This window comes from Rhinopithecus bieti, unplaced genomic scaffold, assembly GCF_001698545.2.
Source record: "Rhinopithecus bieti isolate Rb0 unplaced genomic scaffold, ASM169854v2 scaffold_18285, whole genome shotgun sequence".
Classification (NCBI taxonomy): domain Eukaryota; kingdom Metazoa; phylum Chordata; class Mammalia; order Primates; family Cercopithecidae; genus Rhinopithecus; species Rhinopithecus bieti.
The window spans coordinates 1734373-1741593 of NW_016809276.1; positions in this window are offsets into that span (position 1 = coordinate 1734373).

Genomic DNA, 7221 nt, shown 5'->3' on the forward strand with positions numbered 1-7221 from the left:
AAAAAAAAAAAAAAAAAAAAAAAAAAAAAAAAAAAAAAAAAAAAAAAAAAAAAAGAAATTACTGAAAATGGAAGTTACCCAATCCCTACCTGTTATAGACTGAGCCCTCCACCCCAAGTTCCTACGTTGAAGCCCTGAACCCTGTTGTGATGGTATTTGGAGATAGGGTCTTTGGGAGATAATTAATTTTAGATGAGGTCATGAAGGTGGGGTCCTCATAATAAGATTAATGCCCTTATAAGAAGAAACACCAGAGTGCTTGCATTTTTCTCTTTCTTTCTGTCTCTCTCTCTCTGTGCATGTCTTGTGAGGACACAGAAAGAAGGTGGCCATTTACAAATCATTAAGAGAGCCATTTCAGAAACCAACAATGCTAGCACCTTGATCTAGCATTTGTAAGTTTCAGAACTGTGAGAAAATAAATTTCTGTTGTGTAAACCATGCAGTGTATGACATTTTGTTATGGTATTTCAAGCTACTAAGAAACTACGTTTCCCTCTCTCTACATTTAATGACAATAGAGCTGTGAACACGTGGATTCAAGTCCACTGGCAAATATTTTTGCTCTGGGTGCCTCTTCCTTCTGAAGGGCTAAAGATTAAATTTGGTGGGGGGCATGGGGTCTTCAATAAGACGTTGGGGGACCTAGAAATAATCAGGATTACTTTAGAGAAGCTTTTGTCAATACATATGACATTTTAGGCTTTAGAAAACCTGTAATCCAAGGATATTGTTGGCTGTGGGAAATATCCTGCTTTATAACAGAGGCCTGGTTAAAGAAATGGGATACTACACCTTGTTTCCTGGCTTGATCATTAAAGTTCAAGTATACATTGTTTCTATATAATGTTATTGGTGTCAAAAGCACTTAATTCAAATGGCCTATTTGGTTTACTTAAAATGATTGAAATAAAAGTTCTTACATGTGAGACATTTATTCCCTTCTGTGGTATCTCTAAAGACTTTTCTAAATCCACTGTTAGATTTTTGAGGAAGCACTGAGCCTTGACCAAGCCTGACCAAGACCTAAAACATATGATTACTGGGAAAACTCACAATCCCCAAAGATTCTGGATTTTAGTGTAGGAGGTTTGGTAACTGGGTTGGGACTAAATGTTTTTCAAGTTTATTTCTTTTGTAATATTTTATAGATACAAGTATTTTAATATATTTATGTGACACTTGGGATATTTTGTTACATGCATAAACTATGTAATGATCACGTCAAGGCATTTGGGGCATTCACAAACTCAGGCATTGATCATTTCAATGTGCTGAGAACTTTTCAAGTCCTTTTATCTACCTATTTTGAAATATACATTATTGTTAATATAGTCAACAACTCTATGGAACATCAGAACTTATTCCTTCTATCTAACCATATGTTCGTACTCATTAACCAGCCACTCTTTATCCCTGCCTCCTCCTACCACACACCCTTCCCAGCCTCTGGCATTCATCATTCTACTCACTACCTCTATGAGACCAACTTTTTTAGCTCACACATATAAGTGAGAACATGCAATATGGTCTTTCTGTGCCAGGCTTATTTTACTTAACATAGTGACCCCCAGTTTCATCCAACATATTGCTGCAAATGACTTGATTTCATTCTTTTTATAATTGAATAATATTCCATTTGATATAATAGTATTCCTTTGATACACTGATTTGTTTTCCTTTGGATAAATACCCAGTAGTGAGATTGTGGGTCTATATTTAGTTTTATGAGAAATCTCCATACTGTTTTCCATAGTGGCTGTATTAATTTACATTCCCACAGTGTATCAGCTTTCCCTTTTCTCCACATGCTCACCAGCATCTGTTATTTTTTGTCTTTTTGATAATAGTCTTTCTACCTGGGGTAAAATAATATCTCACTGTGGCTTCAATTTGCATTTAACGGAGAATTAGTGATGTTGAGAGCATTATTTCACAGATTTATTGGTCATTGGTACATCTGCTTTTGAGTAGTGTCTAAATATGTCCTTTGCCCACTTTTTAAAAAATAATTTGAAATTTTATGTTAAATTCAGGGAGACATGTGCAGGTTTATTACATGGGTATATTGTATGATGCTGAGGTTTGAGGTACAAATGATCCCTTCACCCAGATATGAAGCATAGTACCCAATAGTTATTCAACGCTTGCCCTCCTTCCTCCCTCCACACTTTCAGAGTCTGTGGTGTGAGTTGTTGTTATCTTTATGTCCATATGTACTCAATGTGTAGCTCCGACTTATAAGTGAGAACAAGCAGTATTTAGTTTTCTGTTTCATTTGTTAATTTACTTAAAGTAATGACCTCCAGCTCTATCCATGTTGCTGCAAAGAAAATGATTTTATGGTTTTATGACTCCGTAGTACTTCATGGGGTATAGGTATCACATTTTCTGTATACAATCCACTGTTGATGGGCACCTAGGTTGATTCTATGTCTTTGCTATTGTAAATAGTGCTGCGATGAATATAGGAATGCATATGTCTTTTTGGTAGAACAATTCATATTCCTTTGGGTGTATACCCAATAATAGGATTGCTGGGTCAAATGATAGTTCTGTTTTAAGTTATTTGAGACGTCTTCAAACTTCTTTCTACAGTGGTTGGACTCAATTACATTCCCGCCAACAGTACATAAGTGTTTTCTTGTGTCCATAGTCATGCCATCATCTTTTGGTTTTTGACTTTTTAGTAATAGCCACTCTGAGTAGTGTGAGATGGTATGTCATTGTCGTTTTGATTTGTGTTTCTCTGCGAATTAGTGATGTGGATCATTTTTCATGTTTGTTGGCTGCTTGTGGGGTTTGTTTTGAGACGCGGCAGTTCTCGTTTTTTGCACATTCTTTAATGGGATTGTTTTTTGTTTATTGAATTATTTAAATTCCTTATAAATTCTGGACATTAGGCCTTTGTTGAATGCAGTTTGATTTTTTTTTTTTCCATTCTATAGGTTGTCTGTTTACTCTGTTGATAGTTTTGCTGTGCTCTGCATAGTTTCTTTTAGTTTAATTACATCCCACTTGTCAAATTTTGATCTCATTGCAATTGCTTTTAGGGACTTATTCATACATTGTTTCCCAAGGCCGATGTCCAGAATGGCGTTTCCTAGGTTTTTTTTTGTTTTGTTTTTTGTTTTTTCTCAGATTCTTATAGTCTGAAGTGTTACATTTGAATATTTAATCCATCTTGAGTTAACTTTTACATACAGTGAAAGTAAGGGTCCAGTTTCATTCTTCTGCATAGGATTAGCCAGCTATTCCAGCAGGCTGTCAATTGAATAAAGAGTCTTTTTCCTCAATGATTATTTTTGCTGACTTTGTTGAAGATCAGATGGTTGTAGGTACGTGATTTTGTTTTTTCTGGATTTCTTTCTTTCAGGATTCTCTGCTCTGTTCCATTGGTCTATGTGTCTGTTTTTACACCTCTACCATGCTGTTTTGGTTACCATAGCTTTATAGTATACTTAAAGTCATAATATTATACCTCTGGCTTTGTTTTCTTTTTTCTTATGATTGATTTGATTATTTGGTTTGCCCACATTTTAATTTCTGTCAAATTATATGAGTTCCCTGTATATTCTTGATTTTAGTCCCTTGCCATATAAATAGTTTGCAAATATTTTCTTCCATTTGACAGATTGTCTCCACTCTGTTGATGGAATGGAATATTTTAGAGAGAATAAGGCAGCTATTTCAAGCAAAGTGCCTTCAAATATCAACTCAAGAGATTAATAAGGTTTGATTGGGGCCAGACTAGAAACAGTTTAGCATAACTACAACAATATAAAGCATCCATTCATCCAGGAAATAGTATGAAACGTGTTTTAGAAATTCTGAACCAGTAGCAGTTTATCTTAGAGGGGATCCCAGGTGGGGAGAGTTGGAGGCACAGAAACAAACAATCCTGGACAATTTGGGTGGTTTAAAGAAACAACTCTCTTTTTTCTCCAAGGTTCTAAGGCTTAATAAATTCACAACAGGGCCTGGTAAACTAACAGGAATTATAGAGCCACTTTTATTAGCCTCAAACCAACTTGGCCAGACAGGCTCCATCCTTCAAGCTTGACCTTCATGATGTTCCGTTTCATTGATATATTATTGGTCTTTTTTCACTGACCTACCAAATCCTGAGGTAGGCCATATTCCTTCCAGCAAGTGTACTTTTACAAATTTCCACATGTCCTCTGCCTGGCAAACTTTCACTCTCATACTAAATTCATACTCAGCTTTTAGGTTTCATACTTTTATGATTTTTTTTTTTTTTTTTTGAGTCTTGCTCTGTCATCCAGGTTTGAGTGCAGTGGCACGATCTTGGCTCACTACAAGCTCCACCTCCTGGGTTCACGCCATTCTCCTGCCTCAGTCTCCCGAGTAGCTAAGACTACAGGTGCCTGCCACCACTCCAGGCTAATTTTTAGTGTTTTTTTAGTAGAGACGGGGTTTCACCTTGTTAGCCAGGATGGTCTCGATCTCCTGACCTCGTCATCCACCCGCCTCAGCTTCCCAAAGTACTGGGATTACAGGCATGAGCCACCATGTCTGGCCACTTTTATGATTCTTTAAGATTTTAGATTTTAGATTTCTCATGTAATATAACTTAATCAGGCTGTCTTCCCTACCATTCTCACGTGTAGGCAGGCTTATTCTCTGCTTTCAGAGCCCATGTTCATATTCTTGATGAACTTATCTTAATTTATGCTTACACATTTGTTTGTGTGCATACTGATTAGTGTCTATGTATTCTCACTGAAATGTAGGCTCTTTGAAAGCATAGGAAATATCTTTAAGTAATAGGGATGCACTCGTGCACAAAATCAAAGTGTTTTGAGCCATATTTGTCATTGAATAAATATTTGTTGAATTTATGAATCAATTAGTCCTTAAAAAACCAGCCCATAGCTAGAAAGTAGTGGAGGCTAGAACTAGCTGTAAAGTAGGTGTCTGTGAAAAGATAGAAAACCCTGAAACATATCTCAAACAGCCTGAGATGACTGAGGAATCCTGCCAAAATAGAACACAGGATTAAGCCTACTTTGGTATCACTGAGACAAAATATCCTGCACTAAGATTTGAAATATTTTACCCTTAAAGAAACACAGTACACCAAAAGTTACATTTTACTCAAAATTCAGACAATGTCAACTTTCTGACATAGGAATTTGGAATAGAGATGTACAAAGACACCAGGGAAATGCTTGGAAGCTCTCAAGTGCGGAGAATTCTTTGCACAGACTCCTTCTCTCTGCACAGATGAACACCATGAGCTTGCTGGAAGGGGTTCAAAGAACAGCCCACAGCAGCACTCGAGTTTGCTAAAGTGACTGACGTTGGCTTCAGTTTGGAATCCAAAGGCGACAACTGACAAGGAAGAGCGGAAGGGAAGGGAGAAGTGAGATTTGAACAGTTGCAAAAGCCCAAGGCAGCAGAAGGCAAACATCATCTGGGGTTATCAAGTGCTCATAGCAAGTGGCACCAGAGATCTTTCTAACAGAGTAACATCTGGTGATTGAAGCAGCCAGCTCTAAAGAAATACTTCTCTCTCCCTCCATTGTAGAGTCTGAAACAATAGGCAAAACAAGAATGGATTGTTTGCATTTTGATATCTCATTTATTCATCTTTGATGTGAGAGTTTATTATAATAAAATTGGGAATATTAAATAGTGCCTACTGTACATCAGACATTATTCTAAGTGCTTTGCTTGTGTTAATTAATTTAATAATAAATCTAACAATCTTGTCATGTAGATATTATTATCGCCCCCCTATTTTCAGCTAAGAAATGGAAGCACAAATCATTCAAGGGGTTTGTTCAAAGCCATACATGTACTGTTTGACAATCTAGCTTCTAAGTTTTTAACTATGGCCTATGGTGCTTCTATATTATGATATTAAGGTTAACATTTATTGAATGTTTAACATGAGTGTTTCATATGTCTAAGAGTTATCATATGAAATTCCCAGTTCACGATTTGAAAGAATGTTTTTTTCCATGCTGGCTGGTCTTGGTGGCACACGCCTGTAATTCCAGCATTTTGAGAGGCTGAGGCAGGCAGATCACTTGAGCCTGGGAGTTCAAGACCAGTCTGGACAACGTGGCAAAGCTCCATCTCTACCTAAATTACAAAAAAAAAAAAAAAAAAAAATTAACCAGGTATGTTGGTGCATGCCTGTAGTCCCAGCTACTTGGTGGGGATAGGGGGTGGTGGCTGAGGCAGGAGAATTGCACCACTGGGCAACAGAGCAAGAACTCTGTCTCAAGAAAAAAAAAAAAAAGAAAGAAAAGAATGTTTTTCATTCTGACTTTACACACAAGAGAATTGAGGCTGAAAGAGTTGTTACATAGATAACCAGTTATTGAGAAATCCAATGCACATGATAAAGTGTTTTGTGATACAAGCATATAGAAAGATGAATGCCCTGTCCACAAATAGCTCTTAGTTAATCAAGAGACTGGAGTTGAGGCATAATGGCAAGAGATGGGAATAAACATTTATAACCACACAGCCTGTTCCAGGTACTGGATAAGGCATTTTACATATATTATGCCATATAATGCTTAGCTCATTCCTATGGAAAAGCTCTAATTCTAACCCAACTTTGTATAAGTATATAGTTTTTATTATATACCTATCTATAAATACCAGTGAAGAAACTGAGGAGTCTGCCTGAGCAGGAGTGTTTAGGTGAAAAGCTGACATTTATCATACCCAAAGTTCTCATAATCAATTAGTGGCAAGGATCAAATTCAAACTCAGGTTCTTGTTAAACCTATGCCACTTGTCTACAGCTCCTCCAGGTCTCAGACTCTAGCCTAATTCACATCTTTAATCCTTGTCTTTTCACAGAGAACATGTATGAGAAACTCTGTATTGATAAACGATATAATTGAAAAACCTTTAGAGAATGATCTGTTTCTAGGATTATCCATGGAAAACATCCAAAGTGCTCAATAATTGATACAAATAACCAGGTGCTTATCCAAACTTCTTTTTTCTCTTTTTTGCAGCACATTTTTAAAAAAGGACAGATGGGAACAGATTTTATTAAAAAAAAAAAAAGAAAACAAAAAGAAAAAATTTATTTGCATAAAATAAAAAAATCACACAGACTCTGTTTCAGATGCTTTTGTAGCAGAAATAGTTCTTTTCAAGAATGATTAAGCATATTGTAGAAATGTAGCACGGATTTTTCCCCTGGCAATAAAATCAGTACCTCATTGTATG